Below are 19734 nucleotides of genomic sequence, written 5' to 3' on the forward strand. Positions count from 1 at the left end.
GATGACTGTTCTTTTTGGTTGTCAGGATTTGCTTCTTTGTTTGGACGTGAACTGTAGACAAGCCTATTGGAAATACTGAGAGGGGGGGTGAATTAGTATTTATTTTCAATTGTTATTTTTACCAGTTAAGATCGCTTATAATTAGAATACAAAATGAACAATGATAGAATAATAGTTTTATTAATTAGAAATGACATAATTTTATTAATCAGAAATGACGAGGACTCCAATCCTTTTTACCATGAATCAAGTACAATAATAGTTTAGGGCTCCAACCCTAGATGAAGACACCAATATCCAATCCACCAGGCTCCAACCTGTACTTTGCCAAGCACCGACTTGGACTTCACGAGGCTCCAACCTCTAGGGCTCCAACCCTATCTTCCCAAGGCTCCAACCTTGTCTCTATGAGGCACCAACCTCTAGGCCTCCAACCCTATAGAATCCTAATTGGGCAATTTAACCAAAGAAATCATTACAAAATGTAAAGTCCTAAATTTAATCATTCATACAGAATTGAAGCCCTTAATTTAGGAAGCAACTAGACATTCTTAATTTTAGCAAAACATCAGCAATTACTTACCTGTAATTTCGTTTGGGGTGTTCCTGAACATAATGAAACTGAAATTTTGTCTAGTGGTGTTTCTGGTGGGATGTTGCTCCCACTTTCATTGCCAAAATGACCAAAACCTCCTAGCCAAACTGGGCACAATCTCCGTACCCAACTCCAAAGTACTTCACAACTGAAGCACTCTACCCCCGTGCCCAAAAACCCAAGAACAATCAAGGCTTCAGTCTCTTCCTCTGTGTGTGGCTCTCTACTGTAATTTTTTCTCCTTCTTGTAAGGTCCCCCCCTTCCTGCAAGGTCCTCCTTTCCCTTTATATTTCGCCAAATCACCATCTTTCTCCTCTTTTTTGTCTCCGTGTCTTTTGCCCTGGTTGCATGTAGCTGTGCATGCTTATAGATTTGATGAGCTTTTTAATTTATAAAGATTTGATTGAGCCTTTTAATTTATAAAGATTGATTGAGTAGGTTCATACTTTTTAGAGGATAGGCTACATAGGTCTTATTTGATTAGTTTACTTAATATTAACATTATTTAAATTTTTAATTAATTTAGTTTACTTTATAATTTTAATTATATTAAATTATTATTTTATTTATTTTAAATAAATATAGTTTGTAACTTAAATTATATCTTCTCTTGAGTAAGGATTTATCATATATGAGTATATAAGGGTGGTATACATATCAAGTACCCAACTTGATATATTCATTATATTTTGATAAGTTAGAAATTTACTTCAATAATTGAGTATTAATTTAAGCTTAGATATTTTCCAATATTAGTCAATATGTATACTATAGCAATACATGTGGGTCATGCATATATAGCTATCATATGGGTGTCTCGTATGCATGCTAATATTCACATTATGTTTGTAATTGTAGGTGGGTCATTACAAACCCTTTCACTGGTACAGGCTCCACCCTAATCTTCTAGAGGACTCCTATCCTCTAGGGCTCCAACCCTATGCTTCAATTCTTCAATATAAAATCAATAGTTCTTCAAGGCTCCTAATATCTTCTGCAGCAAACCCTTATAGTATCTTCACCTTCAAAAATGCCCTCAATCGAACTCCAAAGCACTTAGCTCATCAATGACAACTTTGTCTTCTCAAAAGGTGTCTCCACAACTCTTCATGTTACCCAAACAAGATTCTTCAAGGTCACATCATGAGGGCCTTCAACAATGCTTCATGATCTCCAAGGGTGCCTTCAAGATCAACTTCTACAAGTCTTCCAAATGTCTTCAAGAATCCTTCAAGGTGTATTCAATAGGCTGCCCGAAGAAGTCTCTAATGTCTACTTTGAAGACAAGTCTACTCCCAAGGCTGCTCCAACAAATATCTCCAAGAGGGCTTCAACAAAATATTCAATAAGACTTCTTCAATTTATGTCTACATTCTTCAAATGTTCCAAGTCCAAGGAGGTAGTCACAAGGAGCTTCCAAACACCAATTTCAAACCATAGATTGTTCCCAAGATTTGTAGGCTTTAGATCTCTACTTCACAAGTTTGTCGCTGTAGACTTCAACAGATGCCCAAAAGCTTACTTGAAATTTGCTCCAACTATGCTAATCAAAGCTTCCCCAAGATTTGTAGGCTTTAGATCTCTACTTCACAAGTTTGTCGCTGTAGACTTCAACAGATGCCCAAAAGCTTACTTGAAATTTGCTCCAACTATGCTAATCAAAGCTTCCCTCAAATTTTCAACAGCAATCCAAGGTATAAATGCAAAGTCTTCCAAACGTTAAGTCCGAGCTAGAGCCTTGTTACCACAGGTCTTTGCATCGAGCCTCACAAATGTCACTGTTGTAATCTCTTCACTAGCTAACAGTCCAAGGGTACAAGTCTGAGTGACTGGCCACTGGTTCGGTCCCTCATTCAAGTTGTCACAGGGTTGAGAGAAGTGTCACTACAGGATTGTTTTGAGGTTATACCGAGTCCTAAGACTGAGCCTCCAAGGTGAGTTAATAGCTAACTATCCTTATACTTGTCACAAGTCCGAGCCAATTGTGATTGTTCCACTAATCTAAGTCACTACCCACAAGAATGCCCATCCTCGGGTCCGAGTGAGGTCTATCCTCCTACAGACAGTTGTCACTCAAGGTTCGATTTGTGACTGTTCATACAAAGATCCGAGCTTTAATGGACCTCTTCCAGAGGTTTTTGTGTTTTTTGTCCGAGCTCCACAGTCACCACAGATGTTTGTTTACAACTCTGAGCTCCTACAGTCAATGATCTGAGCTGTAATGACGAATTAATCACTGAAATTGCCCAAACACAAATCTTTTATGTCCTCAGATTTTGTTTGCATATGTGCCTCCTAACTGTGTTCTTCACCGAATTTTTTATGCTTGAAATGAAGTGTTTGAGCTTATATTTATACAATTTTTGACCATAAACGAAAAGACACATCCTTTTGAGAGGGAGCCGACTTGCACAAGTAGGCTCATGTCAGCCAGCATTCACAATTATTATATTTCAACTTGAAAAATCATTTTCTCTCGCTCTAAGAGGAGTTAGAATACATGTAAGGGCTCGTTGGAAAGGGGAAAATGTCCTCTACAAGCTGGTGCCAATTTCATCCTTAAATGAGGTCATTTTTCCATCAAGAAAATTATATTTGTGAACTGTCATCATTATTTTATTCATGGCAACCTTTAGTATTTTATGTTTTGGACAATGCTATGGTATTCAAGGCTCTTTTACATGGGTTCTGTTGATTTTTGGTAGCATCAGATGTGCTCTAAGTCTCAAATTTTGCAAGGAAGCTTGGGCACATATATTCCAAAGAACCCGTTAAGCATTTTGGGAAATACCACTTGGAGACAGTTTTATTAAAATAATTAATTATTTTTAATGGGAACCTAAGCCTAAACTTAGGAAAATAAAATAATTAACACGTATTAATCTAACTGTGGGTGTAATTTCTAGAAGAAGACGAGGATCAAGCATAAATGATCTTAAACATTAATTAGCTTCTAATCTGGGTCGTTGAATGTCAACGAGAAGATTATTTAAGGAGGCTTGAGGGTCATTTGGAAGACACACAGAGAGTTGATCAGTCATATCGAATTGCTTGAGCTAGAGGCAGCGCAATGATTTGTAGTGATCACACAGAGAGGGGCAGCGGGAGTTTTGGCTGGAGGATCTTCTCTGAAGCCAAGAATACTCAACGGAGAGGCAGAGAGACACACAGAGGAGGCAGTGCAGAGGCCACAGAGGGTGACGCAGAGCAAGGAAGGACTCGCGCAGTCCCCACGCAAAGTAGCGCAGAGCCTCCAAGCAGAAATCCGAATTTGCTGAGGAGGCTGATGTTTCTGAGTCAGGATGGTTGGAATCAACTCCTGGAAGCAAATCGATCCCCAACAGAGGTGACGCAGGGCCTTAGAGGCTGACACAAGCCCAGCAGGGGCAGCGCAGAAGTAGCCGGGGAACTCGTTGGTTCAACTGCCAGATCAGCTGGAACTTGTAGTGTAGAGTGAGTTATTCTCACTAATTTCTTCTACTGAGTGATATTCTTTATACTAGATTGCTAGCAAGGCATCCAGAGATTGTATTCTACTATTCATAAATAACTTCAGCTTAATAATAAAAACCCTCAGATCTACTGCACTAGTTTTCCCACATTGGGTTTTTCCGGGGAAGTTTGTCAAAAAACAATTGTGTCATTTGTGTTATATCTTTCTCTATTGTTTAGTTTCTTGTTTTGGCATATTATTTAATTGGTGTATGTCTTTCGATGTTTGTCGTAAGAAACTGCAAATAACTTGTTCTTGTAAATCTAACAAGTAGGAGAAATATCGTCAGTTGTTGCAGTAGGGATTCCAGGGTTTAAGGAATTTTCACATGGTATCAGAGCAGCAGCAGTTTGCAATGCAAGGGCAGTTGGCAGTGGCATTGCCAGCAACAGCACAGATGCAGAAATTCAGAGGGAGTTGCAGTATGGATGCAGTATTGACAGTGGCAGGGTCAGCAATAGTACAGATGCAGCATTTGCGAAGTAGTTGGTGGACAGCATGTCAGACATCAGCAGCGCATAGGACGATGTTATGAAGTCGGTGTGATGCTTTAGTGGGAGGCATTCCTAGAGCACATTCCTCGCTAAGTGGAGTGTTGATTTCTGGTAGCATCAGATGTGCTCTAAGTCTCGGGAGGCTTGGGCACATGTATTCCAAAGAACCCAGAAGGCATTTTGGATACCAACTGGAGACAGTTTTATTAAAATAATTAATTATTTTTAATGGGACCTTAAGTCTAAACTTAGGAAAATAAAATAATTAATGGGTATTGTTGTCGCACGGATTGTCACGACAACGCTCAGACCGGGGACTGTCACCCTGATCCCCGATCTCTCCGTTTAAGCCTGTCTCCCGCGGCTAGGGGGGGGTAGACCCTATGGGATAATGGATGACCAATTGTGGACAATTGGGTTGGGAGACACGAGGGGAAACAAGCACTTAATTGATTTTATAAGTTAATAGACCAGTGCCGTATGGAGTTAATGATTAAATGATTATTTGTCAAAAGCTGCAGAAATATGAACTTTATAATTCCGTGATTAACAATCATTTATAAGCAAAATGCAAGATATTCATCAAACGCACAACGCCTTAACAATAATCCAACAATTAAATTTGTAAAGATCGAATACATTAAACCACAAAATTTAAATGCTAACCAAGCTCACGAAAAGATTCACCCCTTTTCAATAGCTAATCTTTAAATAAACATTTAAGTGCTTTTAGCTATAGAAAAATGGGACATAAATACCACAAGGAACACCAAAAAATGTATTTTCAATTTTTTCAGTTTTTTTTTTTTTAAGAATAAAACAAAACTAAACTAAACTAAATGAAGCTTAAAACTAAATCTTAAAAGAACCTTTTTATTTTTTTCTAACCATTTATGAGTTTTTTATATTTTTTTAATTTTTTATGATTTTAAAAATTTTTAATTTAAAATGAAACTAAACTTAAAATCTTAAATAAAATCTAATCTAAAAAAACTAGCAAAACTAAAAAAGGGAACCTTTTATCTTTTATGATTTTTTTTTTTCAATCCTAAGTTAAATATACATATAACCTAAATAAACAAAAGGAAAATTAAATATCTAAACCCTAATTATACAAAACGTAAATAAAATCTAAGCTATATCCGATCTAAAAAAACAAACTAAAATTAACCTTTTTATGATCCCTTTTTTATACTTTTATTATTTTTATATTTTCTTTTTTGAAATTATTTTTAAAGTAAAAAATAAAACAAAAATTTAAATCTAAGCTAAATGAAATTGAAATTTAAAAAAGACCAGTACTAAATGTATACAAATGAACTGAAATAATTATTTTTTGTTTTATATATATACATTTTTTATTTTATTTTTTATTTTTTTTAAACATTTATGATTTTTATAACTTTTTATGATTTTTGTTACGTGAAATAAAATTAAAATCTAAAATCTAAAAAAAACTAATCTAAATCAAATAAAAATCTACTCTGAGTAAAAATAAATAAATAAATAAATATTTCATGCTTTTTTATATTTTATGAGATTTTTTTTTTTTTGAAATTAAACTAAAATAAATCTAAAACCAAAAAAAAATAACCATATAAAACATACGCTACTCTAACTTAACGAAACTTTCAAATAAAATTCTAAAGAAAACACTAACCCTAAGCTAAGTTATACTAACGCATAAATAAATATAAAAAAAAAGGGTCAACGTATGATTTTCTTTTGCAGGTTCGAATGTTCGACCGCAGAAGGAGGAGGCTGCTAAAATGGACAGCGATTTGCAGGTTGAAGGCCAAGCCAACAGACAGCGAGGATAGGAAGCGCGGCTTTCGCTTGAGCGTGGAGGGAAATGAGGGTTCGATTGATTTGCTGACTTGTGGTGTGTGCAGGGATCAGAATGAGGATGCAGGCAGCGTAGGCAATGGCAGCGGATGAGGAAATGATTTTGCGTGAAGGCAGTGGCAGCGTGAGGAAGGGTATCAGCCAGCGTGTGAGGGACTTCGGCAACAATACGGGACAGGCAGCGGATGAGCAAGGAGCTGAATGCCTCATGCAGGAGCAGAGAAGACACCGTTTAGCGATGGTGGAGGCTTCAGTTTTTGCTAGATCGCTGGGCAATGTGAGGAAGAAGATACGTGTGGATTTGGTTTGCAGATTTGTGGAGCTGTGTGATTTTACACAGCATAAAATTTTTCGAAATTATTTAATAAAATGAAACCCTGAGCAGCAGGCAGCTCTGAAAAACCCTCAAAAAAATTTCAGAAAACCCTGCAAGTACTAATTCTGAAACCAGATTTTGCCCTCTGGCCTAGATCTGGCTTTCAAACGAAAATTGTTTTCTCGGACCTGCAAACTGCAATAGCAAAAACAGAAAACCCAGAAATGATATGTGCAGAAAACAAAACTGAAACCCTAAATCAGCTAAATAATTACAGCATTTACAGATTTTCGACTCTTAAGCAGCCAGATTTGTCAATAATCACAGTAATATTATCAGAATTTAATTTTAATGTGAGATACTTCAGAAAACCCTGCATGCATTCATAAAAAAAAGTCAGATGATAAGCCCGGGATCAACAAATTGGCTGGGCTCTTTCAGAAAACACAACCCAAGAGTTGGTTGGTTCAGCCGAGAACTTCCCCTAACGCCCGGTAAACTCAAAACTAAGATTTCATGCACAGCTTACAATCAACCAATAACATAGAGGGAAAAAATGATACTGAAATCCAAATCAAATGGAGATACCTGCCATTATATTTTAGAATCTAAACTATCATTCAAACCCTGGACATCAGACAAGAAACCTGTGCCTGAATCAATCTTCATCAAGCTAAAATCAATAGCTGAAAATAAAATTATGCAGAAAGAATAAAAGGTCTTACAGCATTTTCATAAGAGTAACACTAGCAAGATTTTTAACCCCAAAGTCTTTCTTTATTGCACAAAAAATGACTACAAGAGAGCTTTCTTTAGCACCAGACTCTCAGATTTAATCTGATCTCAAATGACCCCTAGCACCCTATTTAAAGGAAAAATTCCCAATGGCTAGTTCGAGTGTTCCATGTCAAAATAATCTCGACCGTTGATGAGAATCAAGATTTCTTTTAATCTCATCCGTCGAATTTTTAAATGCATTTTAATATATTAAAAAATTAAAATTTATTTACTCAAAAATTTGACTTATTATTATTTTTTTATTTTTTATTTTTTATTTTTTAATTATTTTTTAAAATTTAAAATTTTATTATTATTTTGTTATTATTTTTATCTATTTTTAATTAATTAATTTTTTTATTTTTTTATTTTTATTTTTGGATCCTCGAACTTAGCCTTTGGAAAAATCACCTAGGACCTAGGACTTAGAACTTATGAGGGGATTAAAACATTTTCTAACCCTCAAGACACTTTACATCATGACTTTTACAATTTTACATCTCAAAGGGGAAAACCCATTTGACATAGACCACCCAGTTCTGCGACCAAATATAACCTGGCAGATCAACACACTAGGATTCCCCTAAGATTTTAATGACAAAATTCATTCTGGCTTTGGGGTTAGGCTGAAGGAAAACTCTGCCGATCATGGATCGATGAGACAAAAAACCTTCCGGAACGTAGATTATCACTAGAAAATTAGGTCCACCTAGGAAATTTACATACATGACTCAACTCTGCTAAGATTATTTACAATTCACATATGCAGACTGGGTTTACAACATAAATTGATCAAGTCGACGATGACTGTCGAATGGCACGGACACGTCAATCAAGCGCTATCCCTTTTGCGAAGAAAAAGGGGGGGTACTGCTATGGGAAGTTGACACGTAGTGGTCAACAGGTATTAATCTAACTGTGGGTGTAACTTCTAAAAGATGACGAGAATCAAGCAGAAATGATCTTAGCCATTGATTAACTTCTAATCTGGGTCGTTGAATGTCAACGAGAAGATTATTTAAGGAGGCTTGAGGGTCATTTGGAAGACACACAGTGAGTTGATCTGTCAGATCGAATTGTTGAAGCTAGAGGCAGCACAGTGATTTGAGGTGATCACGCAGAGAGGGGCAGAGGGAGTTTTGGCTGGAGGACCTTCTCCAGAGCCAAGAATACTCAGCAGAGAGGCAGAGAGACACAGAGGAGGCAGCGCATAGGCCAGAGAGGGTGACGCAGAGCCAGGAAGGGCTCACGTAGGCCCCACGCAGAGCAGCGCAGAGCCTCCACGCAGAAGTCTGAATTTGCTGAGGAGGTTGACGTTTCTGAGCTGGGAGGGTTGGAATCAGGTCCTGAAAGCAAATCGATCCCCAGCAAAGCTGACGCGGGCCTAGCAGGGGCAGTGCAGAAGTAGTCGGGGAACTCATTGGTTCAGCTGCCGGATCAGCCGGGACTTGCAGTGTAGAGTGAGGTAATCTCACTAATTTCTTCTGTCGAGTGATATTCTCTGTACTGGATTGCCAGCAAGGCATCCAGAGATAGAATTCAGAAATAACTTCAGCTTAATAATAAAAACCCTCAGATCCACTACACCGGTTTTCCCACAATGGGTTTTTCCGGGGACATTTGTCCAAAAACAACTGTGTCATTTATGTGATATCTTTCTCTATTGTTCAGTTTCTTGTTTCAGCATATTATTTAATTGGTGTATGCCTTTCGATGTTTGTCATAGGAAGCTGCATATAACTTGTTCATGTAAATCTAACAAGTAGGAGAAATATCAGTTGTTGCAGTAGGGATTCCCGGGTTTAAGGAATTTTCACATGGTATCAGAGCAACAACAGTTTGCAGTGTAGGGGAAGTTGGCAGTGGCATTGCTAGCAGCAGCGTGGATGCAAAAATTCAGAGTGAGTTGCAGTACAGATGCAGTGTTGACAATGGTAGGGTCAGCAACGGTACAAATGCAGCATTTGCAAAGTAGTTGGTGGACAGCATGTCAGACACCAGAAGCGCAGAGGATGATGTTATGAAGTCAGTGTGATGCTTCAGTGGGAGGCATTGCTAGAGCACATTCCTCGCTAAGAGGGAGTGTTGATTTTTGGTAGCATCGAATGTGCTCTAAGTCTCAAATTTTGCAGGAAGGCTTGGGCACATGTATTCCAAAGAACCCAGAAAGCATTTTGGGAAATACCACCCGGAGACAATTTTATTAAAATAATTAATTATTTTTAATAGGACCTTAAGTCTAAACTTAGAAAAATAAAATAATTAATGGGTATTAATCTAACTATGGGTGTAACTTCTAGAAGAAGATGAGGATCAAGCAGAAATGATCTTAGCCATTGATTAGCTTCTAATATGGGTTGTTGAATGTCAACGAGAAGATTATTTAAGGAGGCTTGAGGGTCATTTGGAAGACACATAGAGAGTTGATCAGTGAGATCGAATCGCTGAAGCTAGAGGCAGCGCAGTGATTTGTAGTGATCACGCAGAGAGGGGCAGAGGGAGTTTTGGCTGGAGGATCTTCTCCGAAGCCAAGAATACTCAGCAGAGAGGCAAAGAGACACACAGAAGAGGCAGCGCAGAGGCCAGAGAGGGTGACACAAAGCAAGGAAGGGCTCACGCAGAGCCTCCATGCAAAAATCTGAATTTGGTGAGGAGGTTGACATTTCTAAGCCGGGAGCGCTGGAATCATCTCCTGGAAGAAAATCAATCCCCAACAGAGGTGACGCAGGGCCTTAGAGGCTGACGCAGGCCCAACAGGGGTAACGCAAAAGTAGACGGGGAACTCGTTGGTTCAACTGTCGAATCAGCCGGGACTTGTAGTGTAAAGTGCGGTAATCTCACTAATTTCTTCTACCGAGTGATATTCTTTGTACTGGATTGCCAGCAAGGCATCCAGAGATTGTATTTAGAAATAACTTCAGCTTAATAATAATACCCTTAGATATACTGCACCAGTTTTCCCACATTGGGTTTTTCCGGGGACGTTTGTCAAAAAACAACTGTGTCATTTGTGTTATATCTTTCTCTATTGTTCAGTTTCTTGCTTCAGCATATTATTTAATTGGTGTATGTCTTTTGATGTTTGTCGTAGGAAACTACAAATAACTTGTTCATGTAAATCTAAGTAGAAGAAATATCATCAGTTGTTGCAGTAAGGATTCTCGCGTTTAAGGAATCTTCACAGGTTCTTCATTTGTAAGGGTTATAGCATTTTCACCAAGGCTAGAACATCATATAGCAAGCGTTAGTTCTAGGGCTTGCGTCAAGAATTTAGGACTAGGACTTTATGATGAACATTAGGCATCAATAATCAAGAGCTATCCATTATTTAGATAGAGCTAGGGTTTCATGTATCAAGCATTTAGGGTTAGGGCTTACTTCATTAATGGCTTGACATCAGTTAACTTCATTAATGGCTTGACATCATATTGACTTTATTAATGGCTTGACATCATATGCACATAGGAATTTCTCCTAGGGTTTGCATGAGGTTAGGGCAACATCACAAAAGAGTTATTCATCCACCACAAACATTTGTCATCTCCAACAATGCCATATTGACATCAATGACAACCTTGCCCAACAATCTCCCCCCTTGTCAATGATGCCAATATTCTCACCCTTTCAACATTCTCTCCCCCTTTGACATTAATGACAAATGGGGTGTCCAAGTCCTCCCCCTATCAAGCTACTTCTTGGCATGCTGCTCCATCATATTTTCTTCATCAATGATAGTTCTCCATGATAGATATGTTGCTCCCCCTGTCATGGTGCTCCTTCTTGTTATGTTGCTCTTTGCAACTCGCTCTATCATTATGCTTTTCTTTAATGGACTTGCTCCCCCTAAGCCTTTGGATGCTTTCATGGAAATGGATGAGGTAGATGATGTTTGCATTTCATGTGATCAACCAACTCCCCCTACCTACATAAACTCTTCTAGCTCTTCTTTTTGCTCAATAAAGATTGTTTCCTTGTGATCAAGTAGAAGACATCTTCAATAATGGATGTGTAGTGAAGACACAATATCATAATTTTCTTCAATGGAATTACTCCTAAGGGATGATTGTCCATGCGTGACTCATTAAGGGTTTCATAGGGTTCTTCACGAATAGCTTCTGCAAGAATAGTCAAGAATCACAAGCTCCCCTAACAATATGCATGGTCTCCTTTTTGGCAGAATTTCATCATCAAAACTTGGAATATCATATATGCCAAAGATGTACTCATTAGATCAACAACATGAGTTGATGTCTTGAGTGTTCAAGAGGCTTTCTGATCCAATTTGCTTTCTTCTCCAAACTTGTGTGACTTTCTTCTCTTGTTTGTTAGTCATGTTTTTAGCTTGGTTAGAAACCCAAGTCAAGTTATAATCACGAACCATATGTCCAATGTTATGACATTTGAAGCACTCCATCTTGTTCATTAATGAGGGAGCATGAATTCTTCTTGAAAAGTTGCTTCTAGAAGACTGATGGGGACCATAATATTTGTCCTTGTGGCATGCCCTTTAATCCTTTGCCATATGACCAAAATTTGTACAAGAATAGCAATAACCAAAAAATATACTTTGATACTTGGAGGATGGAGATTGCCTTGATGTACTTCTGAAGCCATTCTGTCTTGGGATCCTTTGATCAAATTTATTGCCTCTTGCATTCTTGACACAATCTACATATCTTCTTGGAGTAGGGTTTCTTCCAATGTAATCTTGACTCTTCTCCTTGCTTTTGCTGGAACTGGGAGCATCAATATTTCTTCCAAGCTTTCCTACATTAGGGTTTGCATCATTTTTGTTTGAGGGTTCACCTACATAACCAAGACTTGATTTATCAAGAGGAGATCTTTGATGACTTAGGATGTCATCTAGAGTTTGAGAGCTCTTTAGACTCTTGTTCAGATGATCAACTTCTTTTCTTGGCAGATTAATTTCTTCTTTCACCATCTTGCATTTTTCATCCTTCTTTGCTAGATGGTTCTCCATTTCTTCCTTCATCTTTGTTGCTCCACATGATTGGGCCTTAAGTGAGGTCATTTCTGATTTTAATCTGGAGATATCTTCATCCTTTTCTTCAAGTTGGCATGTCATGGCATTTCTTTCCTTTTCTGCTTCATCGACTTGTCCTTCTAGGAGTGTCAAAGCTTCCATCACCTTTTCAACTCCTTGTGCTTGTTTCTTTGCTTATTCTAGTTGAGATTTAAGGGAGGAGACATCTTCCTTGTATTGAACAATTTTCGCTTCATGTTTGTTCAAGTCCTTGTGTCTTTGTTCAAGATGACTTGACAAAGTGTCTTCCATTTTCTTTCCTTTATCCAATTGATTTGTCATGGATATGACTTCTTCATGATGCCTTTTCTTGTTTTGATGAAATTCCTCCTTTATCTTGGTGAGCTCCTCATCTCTTTCTTGTACTTGAAGCTTGAAAATGTCAACTTCCTTCCTTGTCTTATCAAGGTCATGGTCACCATCTTGTGATTGCTTCTTGAGCTCCTCATTTTCCTTTTTCAAACTGCTTATCTCTTCTAGGGCAGCTACAAGTTTTGCCTTGAGATCTTCTTTGAGGTTTTCTTCACTTTCTTCATCTTCTAGGTCCTCCTTGGTCTTGATGTCTTTACTCTTGTTTTCAGCTTCCTTTATGGGTTATGGATTTCCTTCTTGCTTTTCATCATCTTCTTGATTAGATATCATGGTCAATGCTCCATTTGAGTGAAGATCTTCAAGTTTTCCCAGATATCTTTTGTTGAAGAACATTTTTCCACTTTGGTCTTTACAGGATCTGGTAGCCCACTCAAGATTGTTGTAATGACCTATTTCAATCTATAAGAAAAAGGGTATTAGCATGCATACGATGTATGCATATGATAACTACATATGCATACATCGCATGCCTTGCACTAGTATACTTATTAAATAATTAGGAAAAATGTTTAAATAAATGAAAAAGGGGCTAAATACCTAAATTATTGAGAAGGGAGATATTACCTAAAATTCGACACTCAAAATATACATATTAAATACTTCGTACTTATAAAGTTGTTAAATAAAATTTACAATTCCAATCCTTCTAATGTAAACATTGATCACTATAGCATTAAAGTTATAAGTTAATTATTATATATATATATATATATAGATATAGATATATATATAAGTTAAAATTACTAATAATATAACAAACATTTGATATATATGTATAACTATTCATTTTTTTTATATTGTAATTAAATTTTATAAAAGTTAAAATTATTAAGTTTAAACATAACAAACATATCAATATATATATATATATATATACGTACCCTCACCTCCTGGTAACAAGTAGAGCTTATGACTGTCAAATAAAATCTGATGAGGGCGGTGGAAGAAGGCAGTGACCGCCTAGGAAGGGTATTTATCCCGAGTATGCGGAGACACCAAGGAGGGGTTTTTGGAGTAAGAAAGATGAGAAGGAGAACGGGAGATCTGAATCAAAGCTGGAGATTCGAATCAAAACTAGAGATTTGAGCAATTGTTCTTGAAGCTTTTGGGCACGAGGGCCAAAATACTCCAATTGTGAAATATTATGGAGTTGGGTACCAAGGTTGTGCTCAGTTTGGCTAGTAGGATTTGGCCATTTGGTATCGGGAACAATTGGGGCTACATCATAGCGGAATTGACGTCAAACTCGAAAACCAGGTATGTATATATGAATTAAATTGATAAATTATGCCTCAATTGTAACTAGTAAATTCTGTAGAAATTAGTGTTTTAATTTGGGAAATTAGTGGTTTAATTTGAGTTTGGTCCTTAGAATTGCCTTTATCGCTTTTGGATTATATTCCTTGGACTCTTCTTCCATCGTACTTTCAGTAATCACTGATTCCCAGACTTCAAAACCTTGAGCCATTAAAAAATTATCATTCTTGCCTTCCATATATCAATGTTTCCATTGAACAATGGAGCTTTCTCAATTTGATTATCCATTGATGAGGTGACACCCTCAACGGGTTTGCAAGCCTTCTTCCTTGACTTTGCCATTTGTGTTCTAAGGATCTACCTTTAAGCTGTTAGGCTTTGAGTGACGGCACTGGCTTTGATACCAATTGTTGGAAACACTGAGAGGGGAGAGAATCAGTATTTCTTTTCAATTGTTATTTCTACCAGTTAAGAACTTAAGATCACTTATAATTAGAACACAAAATGAACAATGATATAATAATAATTTTATTAATCAAAAATGACGAGGACTCCAATTGTCTCTACAATGAATCAAGTTCAACAATAGTTTAGGGCTCCAACCCTAGATGAAGACACCAATCTCCAATCCACTAGGCTCCAACCTGTACTTTGCCAAGCATCGACTTGGACTTCACGAGGCTCCAACCCTATCTTCCCAAGGCTCCAACCTTGTCTCTATGAGGCACCAACCCCTTCACTAGTACAGGCTCCACCCTGATCTTCTTGAGGACTCCTATCCTCTAGGACCCCAAACCTATGCTTCAATTCTTCAAGATAAGATCAGTAGTTCTTCAAGGCTTCTAATATCTTCTGCAGCAAACCCTGATATTATCTTCACCTTCAACAGTGCCCTCAATCAATCTCCAAAGCATTTGGTTCATCAATGACAACTTTATCTTCTTAGAAGGTGTCTCCACAGCTCTTCATGTTACCCAAACAAGATTCTTCAAGGTCACATCATGAGGGCCTTCAACAATGCATCATGATCTCCAAGGGTGCCTTCAATATCAACTTCTACAAGTCTTCCAAATGATTTCAAGAATCCTTCAAGGTGTCTTCAATAGGCTGCCCCAAGAAGTCTCCAATGTCTACTTTGAAGACAAGTATACTCCAAACGCTACTCCAACAAATATCTCCAAGAGGGCTTCATCAAAGGCTTCAATAATACTTCTTCAATTTACCTCTGCATTCTTCAAATGTTCCAAGTCCAAGGAGGTAGTCACAAGGAGCTTCCAAACACCAATTTCAAACCATAGATTGTTCCCAAGATTTGTAGGCTTTAGATCTCTACTTCACAAGTTTGTCATTGTAGAATTCAATTGATGCCCAAAAGCTTACTTGAAATTTTCTCCAACTGTGCTACCCAAATCTGCCCTCAAATTTTCAACAAAGGTCCAAGGTATAAATGCAAAGTCTTCCAAATGTTAAGTCCGAGCTAGAGCCTTGTTACCATAGGTCTGTGCACTGAGCCTCACAAATGTCACTATTGTAATCTCTTCACTGGCTAACAATCTGAGGGTATAAATCTAAGTGACTGCCCACTGGACCAAACCCTCCTTCAAGTTGTCACGGGGCCAAGAGAAGTGTCACTAGAGGACTGTTCTTAGGTTATACCGAGCCCTAAGACTGAGCCTCCAAGGTGAGTTAATAGTTGACTGTCCTTATACTTGTCACAGGTCCGAGCCTCTTGTGACTGTTCCACTAATCTGAGTCACTGCCCACAAGATTGTCCTTCCTCAGGTCTAAGTGAGGTCTATCCTCCTACAGACAATTGTCACTCAAGGTCCGAGCTGTGACTGTTCATACATAGATCTGAGCTGTAATGGACCTCTTCCACATGTTTTTGTGTTGTAGTCCGAGCTCCATAGTCACCACAGATGTTTGTTTACAGTTTCGAGCTCCTACAATCAATGATCCAAGCTGTAATGATGAATTAATCACTGAAATTGCCCAAACATAAATCTTTTATGTCCTCCTCGGCTTCTGTCTGTGTCTGTGCCTCCTAACTCTGTTCTTCACTAAATTTTTTATGCTTGAAATGAATTGTTTGAGCTTATATTGATACAGGTTTTGACCATAAACGAAAAGACACATCCTTTTGAGAGGGAGCCGACTTGCACAAGTAGGCTCATGTCGGGCAGCGTTCAAACTCTTTATATTTCAACTTGAAAAATCATTTTCTCTCAGTCGAAGAGGAGTTAGAAGACAAGTAAGGGCTCGTTGGAAAGGGGAAAATGTCCTCTACAAATTGGTGCCAATTTCATCCTTAAATGAGGTCATTTTCCATCAAGAAAATTATATTTGTGAACTATCATCATTATTTTATTCATGGCAGCCTTTAGTATTTTATGTTTTGGACAATGTTATGGTATTAAAGGCTCTTTTACATGGGTTCTTCATTTGTAAGGGTTATGGAATTTTCACCAAAGCTAGAACATCATATAGAAAGCATTAGTTCTAGGGCTTGCATCAAGAATTTAGGAAAAGGGCTTTATGATTAACATTAGGCATCAATAATCAAGAGCTATCCATTGTTTAGATAGAGCTAGGGTTTCATGTATCAAGCATTTAGGGCTAGGGCTTACTTCATTAATGGCTTGACATCAGTCGACTTCATTAATGGCTTGACATCATATGCACGTAGGAATTCCTCCTAGGGTTTGCATGAGGTTTGGGCAACATCACAAAAGGGTTATTCATCCATCACAAACATTTGCCATCCCCAACAATGCCATATTGACATCAATGACAACCTTGACCAGCAAAGCCTCTTTAAATAATGTGTTTTGCAAACCTTTCAATACACAGGCCTCTGTCTTCTTATGTCACTACTCAAGATTGTAAATATTCTTGTAGTTGATGACTGTAATTATTCTTGAATCCTCACTAATACGGTTTTTCTTAACTGTAAGTATTATACAATATATTCACCAGCTTTATATGCTTATATCAGTATTTTGCTTTTCCTATTATGATACTCGGTTTTTTGAGAGGGATACTTATCTAACCTCACGGTCCTCCAGAATAGGGCTCATATTTAATACTTTGCTTATGTTCCTATGTCCAGAAGTGTCGCAATAGTCTAGGCTCACCTTTACGTTGCTCAAATTTTAGATTTTCTTCTTCCTAGGACAATATTTCTTTGTCATGACTTATAGCCCTTGTGATCTCCTTTCTGCCCTTTAGTAAATGAACCAAGCTCTAATACCATGTTGAGAAATCAAGGGCATCCTGGTGATTCTTTAGATAGATTTCTCCTAGACTTTGACATTTTCTTGTCATTGCCCTTTTCTTCTTATTAGTTTTTCTTATAATTTATTATGTTTCTTCAATCAACACAAATTCCAAAACAATGAAGATCACAACAAAGGACACAAAATGTAGGCACATAGCCAAGGTAAAACCCCTCTCTAGGGGAAAACCCAATCCAAACTCTTCACTAGTAAATCAAGATGAGGTAGACCAAGACCCTTGATACCTAGACCAAGAACATGTTAAAATATGTAAGTGTGGTCAAATTCCACTTTAGACAGCTCATTTGATGGAGATGATGATTGCATTGAATTCCTCTTTTTGAGAGGACCAAAATTGACCTAAAGATCACACAAATTGGACAAGGGAAATTGTACTTATGAAGAAAAGCACACATGCACATTTCGACAAGGTCGGCCCTAAAGCAAATTGGACACCCTTGGAAACCTATAAATACAAGTGACCTCAAGCTCATTTGGACATCACCAAGCATATTCTTCTTTTCTTCTTCATTGATTGGCTCGCACAGGTATGAGGCAAGGATGATAAGAAAAGTTTGTAAAAGTTCAAAATTACAGGGTCCGAGGCTCGCATCTGTTTTAGGGTTTTGGAATTACAATCGCAGGCACGTCATAGGGAAAATTCGACCACAGTTGTTGGATTGCAGGTATAAAGGATGCGACTGGAAGCCTCTAGTCACTCGCACAACTCCTCATACATGCAACCAGGAAGTTTGATTGAAATTAACTGTTGACCGAAGTTGACCGCATATGAGAAAAGTTGTCTCTGATATATTCTGATGCTGGAAACTTATTTCTGAATGTTATTGGGTTGTTTTTCTGATGATATTGTATTGGGCTCATTGTACTCTCTGCTGAACATTTTATGACAATCTAATAGAAGAAGAATTTCAAAGGGTTTTCCCCCTTGGGTTTTTTCAATGGTCTTTGACCAATCCTGGTGTCTCTTGTTGATGTGTTGATTGTCTCCTTTGTCATTGCATTTATTGTTCTATCTTCAAATATTGTCGATGAATGAAAAGACTAATTGTAATAGGAAAGATTGCTAATTGAAGTATTGATTTGGGCTAAAGTAAATGATACAGCATAGAACAATCTGAAAATTTAACAGAACACCTTCCATCTATCAAGTCAGCCTTGCTCAGAAATAATACATCTGCTAATCCATTTCTTCATGAGTCAACAATTAGTTCATCGATATGTTCTTCCTTCTTCGCACTCATATAACTTTTGCATTCATATAGGATTTCAGTCCTGTGATCATAGATAACTTCAATCCTATAATTATACCATGTTTCAGTTCTATAATCACATCATGGTTTGATCCTGCAATCATAACATGCTTCGGTTCTGAGTCCTGTACTCAACACTTATTTCCTGCAATGAAGTGATACCACAGTCCTATAATACCTTGGTCCTACAATTCTTCGGTCCTACAATGATACCTCAATCTTGTAATACTTCGGTCCTGCAATACTTAGCTTCATTGTCCTTAACTTCACTGTCTGCAATACTTAACTTCGTTGTCTTGTAATTCTTGACTTCGTTGGTCTGTAACCCATCCGAACTTCCCTACCTACACCTAAACTGGATCAATTTCACATGGGTATTTATAGTTGTTGCTGCCTACAAATGAGCCAACATGAGTAATATCTTGTAGAAGATTAATTTGAGGCTGACTTGCAAGGTGACAAAGGCCAGCTTGATGGAGGAGGGTTTGACAAGAAAAAATAGATTTATTTCTTTGACACTATGAACCTTGTTGTCGCACAGACGGTCTAGGCACCGCGACAATTGCTCAGATCGGGGGCTGTCACCCTGATCCCCAATCTCTCCGTTTAAGTTGTCACCCTACAGTAGACTAAGGGGGTAGAACCTATGGAAATGGAATGAAGAAGGACCAGTTGAGAACCAACCAATCCGGGGGACACAGTTGAGCGACCAAATACTTGTTTAGATTTAGCAAGACTTAAATGATTCAATTTAGACAATTGATACCAATGCCTTGTGGAGTCAACTATCTTGCTAAGAAATTTAGGACCAAGTACGGGGTGGACAACTGTTGCTAAGGAAAGTGTTATTATGATGAAAAGAGATGCAAGATGTGATTAACAAAGGGATGAGTGAGTAGTCAGAGGCTAAGCAGCAGATGAGGGTTAAGGAAGAAAGAGCAGTGAGGAGCAAGGAATGAGGGTCGAGCATATAGGCAGTAGGGTTAAGAAATGG

The 19734-nt window shown here is 37.8% G+C and overlaps 1 protein-coding gene across 1 annotated transcript in view; it reads right to left on the reverse strand.

Annotated features, from left to right (window-relative positions):
* Nucleotides 1-19734, reverse strand: part of LOC149138280 (Peptidase S41 family protein) — a 446406-nt gene that overhangs the window by 350996 nt on the left and 75676 nt on the right.

This window comes from Pinus tabuliformis, chromosome X, assembly GCF_031772625.1.
Source record: "Pinus tabuliformis cultivar Carrire ecotype Pingquan chromosome X, CPIR1, whole genome shotgun sequence".
Taxonomy (NCBI): domain Eukaryota; kingdom Viridiplantae; phylum Streptophyta; class Pinopsida; order Pinales; family Pinaceae; genus Pinus; species Pinus tabuliformis.